The following is a 15941-nucleotide window of genomic DNA, read 5'->3' as shown; positions in this document are numbered from 1 at the left end:
TCCCTGTCAGAGATAATAGAGATTGGTATTCCATGTCTGGAGACGACTTCCTTCAAATACAGTCGTGCAAACTTTTCCATCTTGTCATCTTCTCTTATTGGCAGGAAGTGTGCTGATTTGGTGAGACGATCAACTATTACCCAAATAGTATCAAAACCACTTGCAGTCCTTGGCAATTTAGTGATGAAATCCATAGTAATATTTTCCCATTTCCATTCCGGGATTTTGGGTTGTTGAAGTAGACCTGATGGTTTCTGATGCTCAGCTTTGACCTTAGAACACGTCAAATATTCTCCTACGTATTTAGCAACATCGGCTTTCATACCCGGCCACCAAAAATATTTCTTGAGATCCTTGTACATCTTCCCCGTTCCAGGATGTATTGAGTATCTGGTTTTATGAGCTTCTCTAAGTACCATTTCTCTCATATCTCCAAATTTTGGTACCCAAATTCTTTCAGCCCTATACCGGGTTCCGTCTTCCCGAATATTAAGATACTTCTCCGATCCTTTGGGTATTTCATCCTTTAAATTTCCTTCTTTTAAAACTCCTTGTTACGCCTCCTTTATTTGAGTAGTAAGGTTATTATGAATCATTATGTTCATAGCTTTTACTCGGATAGGTTCTCTGTCCTTTTTGCTTAAGGCATCGGCTACCACATTTGCCTTCCCCGGGTGGTAACGAATCTCAAAGTCGTAATCATTCAACAATTCAATCCACCTGCGCTGACTCATGTTCAGTTGTTTCTGATTAAATATGTGTTGAAGACTTTTGTGGTCGGTATATATAATACTTTTGACCCCATATAAGTAGTGCCTCCAAGTCTTTAATGCAAAAACAACCGCGCCTAATTCCAAATCATGCGTCGTATAATTTTGCTCGTGAATCTTCAATTGTCTAGATGCATAAGCAATTACCTTCATTCGTTGCATTAATACATAACCGAGACCTTGCTTTGAGGCATCACAATATATTACAAAATCATCATTCCCTTCAGGTAATGACAATATAGGTGCCGTAGTTAACTTTTTCTTTAACAATTGAAACGCTTTCTCTTGTTCATCTTTACATTCAAATTTCTTCCCTTTATGCGTCAATGCAGTCAAGGGTTTTGCTATTCTGGAAAAGTCTTGGATGAACCTTCTGTAGTAACCAGCTAGTCCAAAAAATTGGCGTATATGCTTCGGAGTTTTCGGGGTTTCCCACTTTTCAACGGTTTCAATCTTTGCTGGATCCACCTGAATACCTTCCTTGTTCACTATGTGACCGAGGAATTGAACTTCTTCCAACCAAAATGCACACTTTGAAAACTTAGCGTACAGTTTTTCTTTCCTTAACAACTCTAGCAATTTTCTCAAATGTTCTTCGTGCTCTTGGTCATTCTTTGAGTAAATAAGTATGTCATCGATGAAAACAATGACAAACTTGTCAAGGTATGGTCCACACACTCGGTTCATGACGTCCATGAACACAGCTGGTGCGTTAGTCAACCCAAACGGCATAACCATAAACTCGTAATGATCGTAACGCGTCCTAAAAGCAGTCTTTGGAATATCATCCTCCTTCACTCGCATTTGATGATACCAAGAACGTAAATCAATCTTCGAATAAACCGACGAGCCTTGTAATTGATCAAATAAGTCGTCGATTCTCGGTAGTGGGTAGCAGTTCTTGATGGTAAGTTTGTTCAACTCTCGGTAGTCGATACACAACCTCAATGTACCATCCTTCTTCTTGACAAACAAAACAGGAGCTTCCCACGGTGATGTACTTGGTCGAATGAAACCACGCTCTAAAAGTTCCTGTAACTGACTTTGTAATTCTTTCATTTTGTTGGGTGTGAGTCTCTATGGAGCACGAGCTATTGGTGCAGCTCCTGGTACAAGGTCTATTTGAAATTCAACGGATGATGTGGGGGTAATCCCGATAATTCTTTCGGAAATACATCGGGAAATTCTTTTGCGACGGGAACATCACTGATGTTCTTTTCTTCAAGTTTAACTTCCTCGATGTGTGCTAGAATGACGTAACAACCTTTTCTTATTAGTTTTTGCGCCTTCAAACTACTAATAACATTTAACTTCGCGTTATTCTTTTCTGCGTACACCATTAAAGGTTTTCCTTTTTCACGCATAATGCGAATAGCATTTTTGTAACAAACGACCTCTGCTCTCACCTTTTTCAACCAGTCCATGCCAATTATTACATCAAAACTCCCTAACTCGACTGGTATTAAATCAATTTTAAACGTTTCATCCCCCAGTTTAATTTCCCTCTCCCAACATATAATATCTGCTGAAATTAATTTACCGTTTGCTAATTCGAGTAAAAATTTACTACCCAAAGGCGTCAATGGGCAACTTAATTTAGCACAAAAATCTCTACTCATATAGCTTCTATCCGCACCCGAATCAAATAAAACATAAGCAGATTTATTGTCAATAAGAAACGTACCCGTAACAAGCTTTGGGTCTTCCTGCGCTTTTGTCGCATTAATATTGAAAACTCTTCTGCGGCCTTGCCCATTAGTATTCCCTTGGTTTGGGAAATTTCTAATAATGTGACCCGGTTTTCCACATTTATAACAAACTACGTCAGCATTATTTGTTCCGACATTATTTGTTTCTTTATTTTTGTTGTTCTTTGGTCTGTAAACCTCACATTTTGCCATGCCATGACCACCTCTTGTCACGACCCTACTTTTTCCGTTATCTTTTATCGTTAATTATTTAACGACCGTTAACTGGTATTCGTGCTATGTCATTTCTATGGCCTATATTATTATATTAATAATAATATATTAATTATTAAGTGTTATGTGAATATTTGTATTCGTATTTTAAATTATACGTTTCTACGTATCGCGGATTTCTGTCCGGCGAATCTTTTCGGTTTTCAAACCAACGGTCGCGTTTTTGGGATATTTAAATCCTAATTATTTTAAATATGATATTTTAAGATCATATTATTATATAGGGTATTTATATTTACTTTTCGTCGCGCGTTTGTTATCTTTCCGGATTTTTAATCGCGTAAGTGCGTTTTCGCGTTTCGGGATTCGTTCGGGCTTTCGGGCCACAAGCAATTACACTTTTAGCAAGATTGGGCCATGGGGCCCACCCCATGACCCCCCATTCGGCTGACCATAAGGGGAGGGAGTATACTCCCCATTTTTTTTATTTTCCATCTCATTTACACATTACACAATTTTAATATAAACCAAATTACCACTTTTGCTCTCCTTCCTCCCTTCCTTCTCTTTTTGGGCAACGACCAACACCACCAAACATCATCATCTTCATCAACTTTTCAAGCTTGGATCTAGAGATCGTTCATACAATCGGATTCCTCGTTCCGTTCTCTACGCGATTATACTAATTGTTTCTTGATTAGGGTATAAACCCTAACCCTAGAACTTTTAATTTTTATTTATTTTTCTGTATTTTATGTTTATATTATTAGTATGATGATTATTAGTTGTTGTAATGTTGATTGTCTTGCGCCTTCCGAACTTCAAGAATTGTCAAGTCAACTCCGTGAGTTGTTAGACAAAGGTTTTATTCGTCCTAGTTCGTCCCCTTGGGGACCTCCTGTTCTGTTTGTTAAGAAGAAGGATGGTTCTTTTCGTTTGTGCATTTATTATCGTGAGTTGAACAAGCTTACTATTAAAAACCATTATCCCCTTTCGAGAATTGATGATCTGTTCGATCAGCTTCAGGGTTCATCTATTTATTCAAAAATCGATCTTCATTCCGGCTATCATCAGTTGCGTGTTAAAGAATCTGATGTTTCAAAAACTGCTTTTCGCACCCGTTACGGTCACTTTGAGTTTCTTGTTATTCCATTCGGATTGACGAATGCACCTGCTGTGTTCATGGACCTCATGAACCGTGTGTGTAGACCTTATCTGGACAAGTTCGTTATTGTGTTCATCGACGACATCCTTATTTATTCGAAGAGTGATGCAGAGCACGAGGAACATTTGAGGTTAGTGCTTGATCTGTTGAGAAAAGAAGAGTTGTACGCTAAGTTCTCTAAGTGTGCATTCTGGTTACGAGAAGTTCAATTCCTTGGACACATTGTTAGTAAACAAGGGATACAAGTTGATCCTGCTAAGATTGAGGTGATTGAAAGGTGGGAAACTCCAAAAACTCCTACCCAGATTCGTCAGTTCCTAGGATTGGCAGGTTACTATCGAAGGTTCATACAAGATTTCTCTCGTATCGCGAAACCTCTGACTGCTTTAACGCATAAAGGGAAGAAGTACGAGTGGAAGGATGAACAAGAGACTACTTTTCAGATTTTAAAGAAGAAGTTGACTGAAATGTCCCGTTCTTATTGATTAAAAACGTTCCATATTAATTGATTTCGTTGAGAGGTTTTGACCTCTATATGAGACGTTTTTCAAAGACTGCATTCATTTTAAAACAAACCATAACCTTTATTTCATCAATAAAGGTTTAAAAAGCTTTACGTAGATTATCAAATAATGATAATCTAAAATATCCTGTTTACACACGACCATTACATAATGGTTTACAATACAAATATGTTACAACAAAATAAGTTTCTTGAATGCAGTTTTTACACAATATCATACAAGCATGGACTCCAAATCTCGTCCTTATTTAAGTATGCGACAGCGGAAGCTCTTAATAATCACCTGAGAATAAACATGCTTAAAACGTCAACAAAAATGTTGGTGAGTTATAGGTTTAACCTATATATATCAAATCATAATAATAGACCACAAGATTTCATATTTCAATACACATCCCATACATAGAGATAAAAATCATTCATATGGTGAACACCTGGTAACCGACATTAACAAGATGCATATATAAGAATATCCCCATCATTCCGGGACACCCTTCGGATATGATATAAATTTCGAAGTACTAAAGCATCCGGTACTTTGAATGGGGTTTGTTAGGCCCAATAGATCTATCTTTAGGATTCGCGTCAATTAGGGTGTCTGTTCCCAAATTCTTAGATTACCAGACTTAATAAAAAGGGGCATATTCGATTTCGATAATTCAACCATAGAATGTAGTTTCACGTACTTGTGTCTATTTTGTAAATCATTTATAAAACCTGCATGTATTCTCATCCCAAAAATATTAGATTTTAAAATTGGGACTATAACTCACTTTCACAGATTTTTACTTTGTCGGGAAGTAAGACTTGGCCACTGGTTGATTCACGAACCTATAACAATATATACATATATATCAAAGTATGTTCAAAATATATTTACAACACTTTTAATATATTTTGATGTTTTAAGTTTATTAAGTCAGCTGTCCTCGTTAGTAACCTACAACTAGTTGTCCACAGTTAGATGTACAGAAATAAATCGATAAATATTATCTTGAATCAATCCACGACCCAGTGTATATGTATCTCAGTATTGATCACAACTCAAACTATATATATTTTGGAATCAACCTCAACCCTGTATAGCTAACTCCAACATTCACATATAGAGTGTCTATGGTTGTTCCGAAATATATATAGATGTGTCGACATGATAGGTCGAAACATTGTATACGTGTCTATGGTATCTCAAGATTACATAATATACAATACAAGTTGATTAAGTTATGGTTGGAATAGATTTGTTACCAATTTTCACGTAGCTAAAATGAGAAAAATTATCCAATCTTGTTTTACCCATAACTTCTTCATTTTAAATCCGTTTTGAGTGAATCAAATTGCTATGGTTTCATATTGAACTCTATTTTATGAATTTAAACAGAAAAAGTATAGGTTTATAGTCAGAAAAATAAGTTACAAGTCGTTTTTGTAAAGGTAGTCATTTCAGTCGAAAGAACGACGTCTAGATGACCATTTTAGAAAACATACTTCCACTTTGAGTTTAACCATAATTTTTGGATATAGTTTCATGTTCATAATAAAAATCATTTTCTCAGAATAACAACTTTTAAATCAAAGTTTATCATAGTTTTTAATTAACTAACCCAAAACAGCCCGCGGTGTTATTACGACGGCGTAAATCCGGTTTTACGGTGTTTTTCGTGTTTCCAGGTTTTAAATCATTAAGTTAGCATATCATATAGATATAGAACATGTGTTTAGTTGATTTTAAAAGTCAAGTTAGAAGGATTAACTTTTGTTTGCGAACAAGTTTAGAATTAACTAAACTATGTTCTAGTGATTACAAGTTTAAACCTTCGAATAAGATAGCTTTATATGTATGAATCGAATGATGTTATGAACATCATTACTACCTTAAGTTCCTTAGATAAACCTACTGGAAAAGAGAAAAATGGATCTAGCTTCAACGGATCCTTGGATGGCTCGAAGTTCTTGAAGCAGAATCATGACACGAAAACAAGTTCAAGTAAGATCATCACTTGAAATAAGATTGTTATAGTTAGAGAAATTGAACCAAAGTTTGAATATGATTATTACCTTGTATTAGAATGATAACCTACTGTAAGAAACAAAGATTTCTTGAGGTTGGATGATCACCTTACAAGATTGGAAGTGAGCTAGCAAACTTGAAAGTATTCTTGATTTTATGTAACTAGAACTTGTAGAATTTATGAAGAACACTTAGAAGTTGAAGATAGAACTTGAGAGAGATCAATTAGATGAAGAAAATTGAAGAATGAAAGTGTTTGTAGGTGTTTTTGGTCGTTGGTGTATGGATTAGATATAAAGGATATGTAATTTTGTTTTCATGTAAATAAGTCATGAATGATTACTCATATTTTTGTAATTTTATGAGATATTTCATGCTAGTTGCCAAATGATGGTTCCCACATGTGTTAGGTGACTCACATGGGCTGCTAAGAGCTGATCATTGGAGTGTATATACCAATAGTACATACATCTAAAAGCTGTGTATTGTACGAGTACGAATACGGGTGCATACGAGTAGAATTGTTGATGAAACTGAACGAGGATGTAATTGTAAGCATTTTTGTTAAGTAGAAGTATTTTGATAAGTGTATTGAAGTCTTTCAAAAGTGTATAAATACATATTAAAACACTACATGTATATACATTTTAACTGAGTCGTTAAGTCATCGTTAGTCGTTACATGTAAGTGTTGTTTTGAAACCTTTAGGTTAACGATCTTGTTAAATGTTGTTAACCCAATGTTTATAATATCAAATGAGATTTTAAATTATTATATTATCATGATATTATCATGTATGAATATCTCTTAATATGATATATATACATTAAATGTCTTTACAACGATAATCGTTACATATATGTCTCGTTTAAAAATCATTAAGTTAGTAGTCTTGTTTTTACATATGTAGTTCATTGTTAATATAATTAATGATATGTTTACTTATCATAGTATCATGTTAACTATATATATATCCATATATATGTCATCATATAGTTTTTACAAGTTTTAACGTTCGTGAATCACCGGTCAACTTGGGTGGTCAATTGTCTATATGAAACATATTTCAATTAATCAAGTCTTAATAAGTTTGATTGCTTAACATGTTAGAAACATTTAATCATGTAAATATCAATCTCAATTAATATATATAAACATGGAAAAGTTCGGGTCACTACATTGACTACCGCTCTTATTGTCACTACCTGAGGGTAATGATGATTTTGTTGTTTATTGTGATGCTTCGCGTCAAGGCTTTGGTTGTGTTTTGATGCAACGAAAGAAAGTTATTGCGTACACATCACGTCAGTTGAAGATTCACGAGCAGAACTATACAACTCATGATTTAGAGTTGGGGGCCATTGTTTTTGCACTTAAGATTTGGAGACATTATTTGTATGGGGTCAAGAGTACTGTGTACACAGATCACAAAAGTCTTCAACATATCCTCGATCAGAAACAGTTGAACATGAGACAACGAAGATGGATTGAGACGTTGAATGATTACGATTGTGAGCTTTTGTATCATCCAGGTAAGGCCAATGTTGTGGCGGATGCGTTGAGTCGTAAATAAAGGGCTGAACCTCGCAGGTTTAGGGCCTTGAATATGACAATTAGAACAAACCTCACAAGGCAGATTCTTGAGGCACAACAAGAAGCCTTAAAGGAAGAGAATTTTGTGAAAGAGAATGTAAGAGGTATGGCTAAGAAATTTGAGATTTGAGCAGATGGTACTAGGTACTTTGCAGGACGTCTTTGGGTTCCGAAGTTTGGTGAACTGCGACAATTTGTTTTGGATGAGGCTCATAAGTCTAGGTACTCTATTCATCCTGGTTCAGGAAAGATGTATCATGATCTTAAGGGGCTGTATTGGTGGCCAAATTTGAAAGGTGATGTGGCTACGTATGTGGCTAAGTGTTTGACCTGTGCTAAGGTTAAAGCTGAACATCAAAAACCGTCTGGACTGTTAGTGCAACCTGAGATTCCCAAGTGGAAGTGGGAAGGAATTACAATGGATTTTATTACTAAGTTACCGAGAGTTGCGGGTGGCTATGACACTATTTGGGTGATTGTAGATCGACTCACTAAGTCGGCTCACTTTTTGCCGATTAGGGAAACAGATTCAATGAAGAAACTTACTCGTTTGTACTTGAAGGAGATTATTTCTAGGCATGGTGTTCCTGTATCCATTATTTCGGACCGAGACAGTCGATTTGTATTGAGGTTTTGGCGATCTTTGCAGGAAGCCTTGGGAACTAGGTTAGATATGAGCACCACTTATCATCCTCAAACAGATGGTCAGAGTGAAAGGACCATTCAGACGTTGGAGGATATGTTACGAGCGTGTGTTTTTGATTTTGGTAATGGGTGGGATAAATATTTACCGCTAGCTGAATTTTCTTATAACACCAGTTATCACGCAAGTATTCAAGCCGCACCATTTGAAGCTCTGTATGGTAGGAAGTGTAGGTCTCCTGTCTGTTGGAATGAGGTTGGGGATGCTCAACTCACAGGTCCAGAAATTATTCACGAGACTACCGAGAAGATTGTACAGATTAAGGACAGGTTGAGAACCGCTAGAAGTCGGAAAAAGAGTTATGCCGATAGGGGAAGGAAAGATGTGGAATTTCAAGTTGGTGATCGTGTTATGTTAAAGGTTTCACCTTGGAAGGGTGATAGTGCTCCAAATGAACATATATTTAGTATCAATATCCTTCCAATATGTAAAGTTTTTAGTTGTAATTATTCTATTTTTAAGTTGTAATCGTTTAAATAAATAAGTGCGAAGACAAAAGGCGAAAATGAAGATTTGAAGACGCAAACGTCCAAAAAGCTCAAATGTACAAGATACAATCCAAGTGGTTCAAATTATTGATGAGAAACGTCTAAAAATGACAAGAGTACAAGTTGCGGAACACAAAGTACAAGATATTAAATTATACGAAAGGACGTTCGAAAATCCGAAACCGGGACCAGAGTCAACTATCAACGCCCGACGCAACGGACCAAAAATTACAAGTCTACTATGCACAAGAATATAATATAATATATATATAATTATATAAATTATATATATATATTATATATATTTATATATTATGTCGACAAAGAAGAAAACAAGCAAATGTGGCTGGATCCAGCTGGCCATGCGATCGCATGGCCTGGAAGTACAAATCTCATGCGATCGCATGGCCTACTTTTTCTGGCCACATTCCTATAAATTGCAAGTTTGGGCAACGAATTTAGACACACAAAAATATATATTACTCCCTCTATTTAGTATAATATATATATATATATATATATATATATATATATATATATATTATAATATAGGTTAGTTTTATATTAGATTAGTTTTGGGTTATGCAAAGGTTATTTTACGAGTTTTAAAGTCGGAGCTCCGTCCGTGTAACACTACGCGATAAATAATCAATGTAAGCTATCTTCTCATTTTTAAATTAATGTCTCGTACTTAAGTTATTATTATGCTTATTTAAGACGAAGTAATCATGATGTTGGGCTAAAAATATTAAAATTGGATAATTGGGCTTTGTACCATAATTGGGGTTTGGACAAAAGAACGACACTTGTGGAAATTAGACTATGGGCTATTAATGGGCTTTATATTTATTTAACTAAATGATAGTTTGTTAATTTTAATATAAAGATTTACAATTGGACGTACCTATAAATAACCATATACACTCGATCGGACACGATGGGTGGGGTATTTATATGCACGAATAATCGTTCATTTAACCGGACACGGGAATGGATTAATAGTCTGTGGAATTATTAAAACAGGGGTGAAATTATGTACAAGGACACTTGGCGTAATTGTTAACAAAGTATTAAAACCTTGGGTTACACGCAGTCGATATCCTGGTGTAATTATTAAACAAAGTAATAAAACCTTGTTACAGTTTAAGTCCCCAATTAGTTGGAATATTTAACCTCGGGTATAAGGATAATTTGACGAGGACACTCGCACTTTAAATTTATAACCGATGGACTGTTATGGACAAAAACCAGACGGGCATATTAAATAATCCAGGACAAAGGACAATTAACCCATGGGCATAAAACTAAAATCAACACGTCAAACATCATGATTACAGAAGTATAAATAAGCATAATTCCTTTATTTTCATATTTAATTGAACTTTTAATTATCGTACTTTTTAATTATCGCAATTTTATTTATCGCAATTTCATTATCGTTATTTACTTTACGCTTTAAATTAAGTTATATTTATTTTTAATATTTTACATTAGGTTTTAACTGCGACTAAAGTTTTAAAATCGACAAACCGGTCATTAAACGGTAAACCCCCTTTTATATTATTATTATATATAAAAATAATGCATTTTGTACGAATATAATTGTTTAAATATAGTGTGAAATAAGCCAGCTCCCTGTGGAACGAACCGGACTTACTAAAAACTACACTACTCTACGATTAGGTACACTGCCTATAGTGTTGTAGCAAGGTTTAGGTATATCCCATTCTATAAATAAATAAATATCTGGTGTAAAATTGTATCATATTTAATAGTATTTCGTTGTAAAAATAAAGCTATTTTATATACACCTCGCATAACATCAAGTTTTTGGCGCCGCTGCCGGGGAATCGGTGAAACGCTATATTTTTAATATATATTTGTAAAAATATAATTGTATATAATTTTTAGAAAAACAATATAAAATTAAAAAAAAAAAAACCTGGAACCCAGACCCATGCGATCGCATGAGTCGGGTGCCTTAAAACCATGCGATCGCATGAAGCCAACTGACACGCCAGGTTTGACTCTACAACTGCATTAATTACGGAGTATATTTTAATTATTATTATTATTAAAACCCTAATTAGGGTTTGATGATGTAGCGTGAGGGTACGAAATAGTATTATTTTTACTAGGAAATACTACAAAATATGACACAAGTTTTATTAATTTACGGATGGGATATACCTAAACCTTGCTACAACACTATAGGCAGTGTACCTAATCGTAGAGTAGTGTAGTTTTTAGTAAGTCCGGTTCGTTCCACAGGGAGCTAGTGATTACGTACTATATTTTTATAAAACTATATTTATATAAATATATATATATAAGTAGTAATATTATTATAAAAGGGGGGTTTTTACCGTTTAATGACCGGTTTGTCGATTTTATATTTTTAAGCGTAAAGATAAATGACAATAATTAAAGTGCGTAAAATAAATAAATGACGATAAATAAAATAACAATAAATAAAATTGCGATAGAATATGAAATAAAAGGATTATGCTTATTTAAACTTTCGTAATCATGATGTTTGACGTTTTGATTTTAATTAATTGTTACTCGGGTTAATTGTCCTTTGTCATGGTTTATTTGATACCTATCTGGTTTTTATCCATAATAGTCCATCGGTCATAAATATAAAGTGCGAGTGTCCTCGTCAAATTACCCTTATACCCGAAGTCAAATATTCCAACTAATTAAGGGTTTAAACTGTGACGCAGTTATCACTTCTGTCAACAATTACACCAGTTATCACTGTATGTAATCTACCCCTGTTTTGATTAGATATGAATATTAATTTACCCACTTGATCAGTTTGAATAATCAATTACCCAACCCGAATAATTAATTAAATGATTATAATAGATTCCATATGAACGTCACTAAATAGGACAACCATAATCATTATTAATTATTAGGATAATTAATTTGAAGATAGGTTCGACAGACTCCAATGAGTTTTCACTCAATTAGACAATACCCCCCATCTATTAATAGTCAATAGTCCAATTTCCACAAGTGTCGGTCTTTTGCCCAAACCTTAATTATGGTACAAAGCCCAATTACCCAATTTTAGTAATTAGCCCAACATCATGATTACTTCGTTTTAAATAAGCATAATAATAACTTAGCTACGAGACATTAATATAAAAAGGTTGAACATAACTTACAATGATTAAAAATAGCGTAGCGTTACACGGACAGAATTTCGACTTACATACTCAAACGATCTCTATCATAAATCTTATTATTATCATAATTTAAACTTAAAATTAAGATTATTGTTATATCTTATTACATTAACATTATGATAGAGAATTATAGATATTGATATTAGATATAGAAAAGGGATTTAGGATAGAAAAGGGTGTCTTTAATTGATCGTAATACGTTGCCTTATATAGGCAAAATGTTAAATTGAATTTTCGCTTACGACCCCTGAACTATGCTCAATTAACAACTTTTATTATTTAATATTATTCTTATTATGAATTATTTAAATATTATATTTTATTCTTGTGCATAGTTGACTCGTAATTTTTACACCGTTGCGTCGAGCGTTGAGAGTTGACTCATGTCCCGGTTCCGGATTTTCGAACGTCCTTGCGTACTACTTTATATCGTGTACTTTGCGTTTTGTAACTTGTACTCTTGTCATTTTTAGACGTTCTTCATCAATAATTTGAACCTTTTTAATTGTATCTTGTACATTTGAGCTTTTTGGACGTTTTGGTCTTTCAAATCTTTGTTTTTGTCTTTAAATCTTCATTTTCGAGCGATTTGCGTCTTTCGTCTTCGCACTTATTTATTTAACTATTACAACTAAAAATAAGGAAATTACATTTAAAAACTTTACATATTGGAACGATATTGCTACTAAATATATGTTCATTTGGAGCACTATCAAATATCCCCACACTTGAGCGTTGCTTGTCCTCAAGCAATACAGAACTTGAAATAAAAACATACATGAATCACTTTTTTATTCATCACACTTTGTACATCAGTGATTTTGATATAGCGGTATAAACAATGACAGTAATGATGGTTAAAGGTGGGTGTGTCATCCACAGTTGCCTCGGGTTTAGGTCAACGACACTTGCAATCAAATAGCCGATTTACTTTCGGTTTCCAAAGCAAAGTGCACATTTGAAAGGTGGTTTACAGTCCCACATGACTATTAAAATGTAGATCCTTAAGGAAATTAGATCTTTATGAAAACATTTGATCTTTTTGAAAATTTAATCTAGCTTTTACCCTAGATAAGTTTTCCGGAATAACCCTTCACCGGTGTTTGCAAAATATTTTTGTGGGTTGTGTGGGTTTCAGATTTGAAAATTTTAGCTCAACACTTGTGGTTTTGTGTTACCCACTTGCTAACCTTGTATTAGGAAAGCAACACGTCCAGTTTACTTGTCCCGTATATTACCTTTCGGCAAACTACCGTCCGGTTGTAAAGGAAAGCGATGAACAAGAAACTGTTAAGGCAATGTCCCGTGACATGCAGATGATTATGGTCTTATTAACGTGTCGGATGCTAGAACTATCCTTGGTAGGAGCGATAGTAAAGATCATCCTATAATTTTTCGGTCTGGCACAAGGTCCTGTCTCCGACCATGCTATGCAACCACCGTTCTTACGGTTGACACCCGATTTGGTTCAGGTGACCTAATGAATTCCAGGTGAATTTCTTAGGATTTTACGTTCAATGGTAATGAACGCATTGAAAATGGGTTTTCAGAAAACAAATCGGTTTGTATTTTTGATCAAAATATTTTCTCGTTCAAGCTCGAGTTTAGATATCATTGAATTCCATGAGTTTGTAATTCTCAATCTTTAAAGTCAATCTCAAGGATTGAGTAATATCAGGCTTAAAAGCTGATTTTTGATCTTTTAAGGAGATTATCCTTTCTGGGGATCTGATTCATTAGTCTTATCCAGCTAATTTGCACGGTGCCTCCCCATTGTACGAGATAAATCCTTCTCATGGTTAGGATAAATCTGACCACATGGCGACCCTGTTTGATGCTGAGGTCCGTGGATTTTCTGCTGATTTTAGTGATGACTTTTCTAGATTTTTCGTCAACCTACAGCTGGTCTGGACGACAACTTCATGACCTAAATCAAGAAGCGCGTGTCTTTTTCGGAAGACTTTACTTCCTTTTAATGATGGAATTGATTCATCGTGTAGATCCATCTTTCTTTCAAATGTATTACAGTAAACCGGGTAAAACTGATTAGTATCGTCCAAAGCAAAAGTACCTGCAATAATCTTGTACAAAAATATGTGATATATGTTTTAAATTGAATAACTTGGTACATTCTTCCCACACTTAGTTTCTTTCTTTGCCTTTTTATTTTCTTTTATTTCATTTTAAATGAATTCAAGCATTTTAGGGTGTTTCTCAATTTATGTCCTTTTCGAGGTAACGATAATTTCGGTATTATCACCTAGTTTTCACCGTTCATAAATATGTATAAACATGATTTTAAATTCATTTAGTTGAAAATTTTTCAAATTTTCACAAAATTTGGCAAATAAACTAAGTGCAAACCCGAGAGAATTTATAACCCTTCCCCACACTTGAGATCATGCAATGCCCTCATTTGCATGAAATCAGACTATAATTATAAATTCATGAGGGTGATTAGTGTAGAAAAGTGATTAAAAATACCCAGTTTGTAAGCATATTATTTTACATCACATTTGATATTTTGCTTCTTGTCGTCAAAATCAGTAGTTATTGCTGAACTTAATGTTAGTCTTTGAAAGTGCGTTGTTCTACCCTGTTTTGTACATAATATAAAATACAAACATATATATACATATTTTTGAAGTTGGGTATATTACCCCACGTTCAAAAATTTATAAAGTCTAATATCTTTTTGGCATACTTTAGATCAATAAAATTAAAAATAATGATAACAAAATTTGCCGTCCCACCCTCGGGTAAAGCAATTTCGGCTTAATGACCTAGTCTTCAACTCACGACGAATTTTAGAAATCATTTTTTCAACTTAATGAATTAAAGTAAATTTTGTTTTTAAATATCACACAAAACTTAAAAGCATATTAATTTCATATAAAACCTAAAAAAAAACAAAAATTCAGAATGGGGGGAGAAAACTAGTTCTTTAGTGTCTGCTAGCGGAAAAGACCAATCGGATTCCATTCTCGGAACTACACGAGAACAGAACAACTAACTCTAGATAACATTTTCTTAGAACATTTGAATCTCCCCACACTTAGGTAGCTGTGGTGTCGAAATTGTGATTAACTTCATCGTCAATTTCATTTGGTCCATAATCAACTTGCCTATCTGTGACTTTTTCTTTAAGCCAGTGCCCGGCTTCTTCCGTAATATCCCAAAATTCAACTAGTTTCGCCTTTTCTTTAGGCGACAGATTGGATACTAACCGGTTACATAACTTAAAGTTCCCCTTACTTCTAGCATCGATAGCCCGTTTAAAAAGTTTCTTCATTGAACTGTTAATAACGGGGTCATTTAATTTCGTATCAACAACGGGGTTCTTTATTATCAAGTCATCATTAGGTTTTACTTCATTTTCCCCACACTTAGGCGTTTTATTATTGCTAAGCACTACCGTTGGAGTTGGTAAAACAACATGGTTATTACCAATCGTTTTTACTGGTTCAACGGTTTTAGTTGGTGGAGATTTAGACTTTCGAATCATAAAGGTGATTGATTTGTTACCACTTTTAAGTGTCATTCTTCCATTTCCTACATCAAATAACGCC

Source organism: Rutidosis leptorrhynchoides, chromosome 5, assembly GCF_046630445.1.
Source record: "Rutidosis leptorrhynchoides isolate AG116_Rl617_1_P2 chromosome 5, CSIRO_AGI_Rlap_v1, whole genome shotgun sequence".
NCBI lineage: Eukaryota > Viridiplantae > Streptophyta > Magnoliopsida > Asterales > Asteraceae > Rutidosis > Rutidosis leptorrhynchoides.
Note: the sequence above shows the minus strand (reverse complement) of the source record.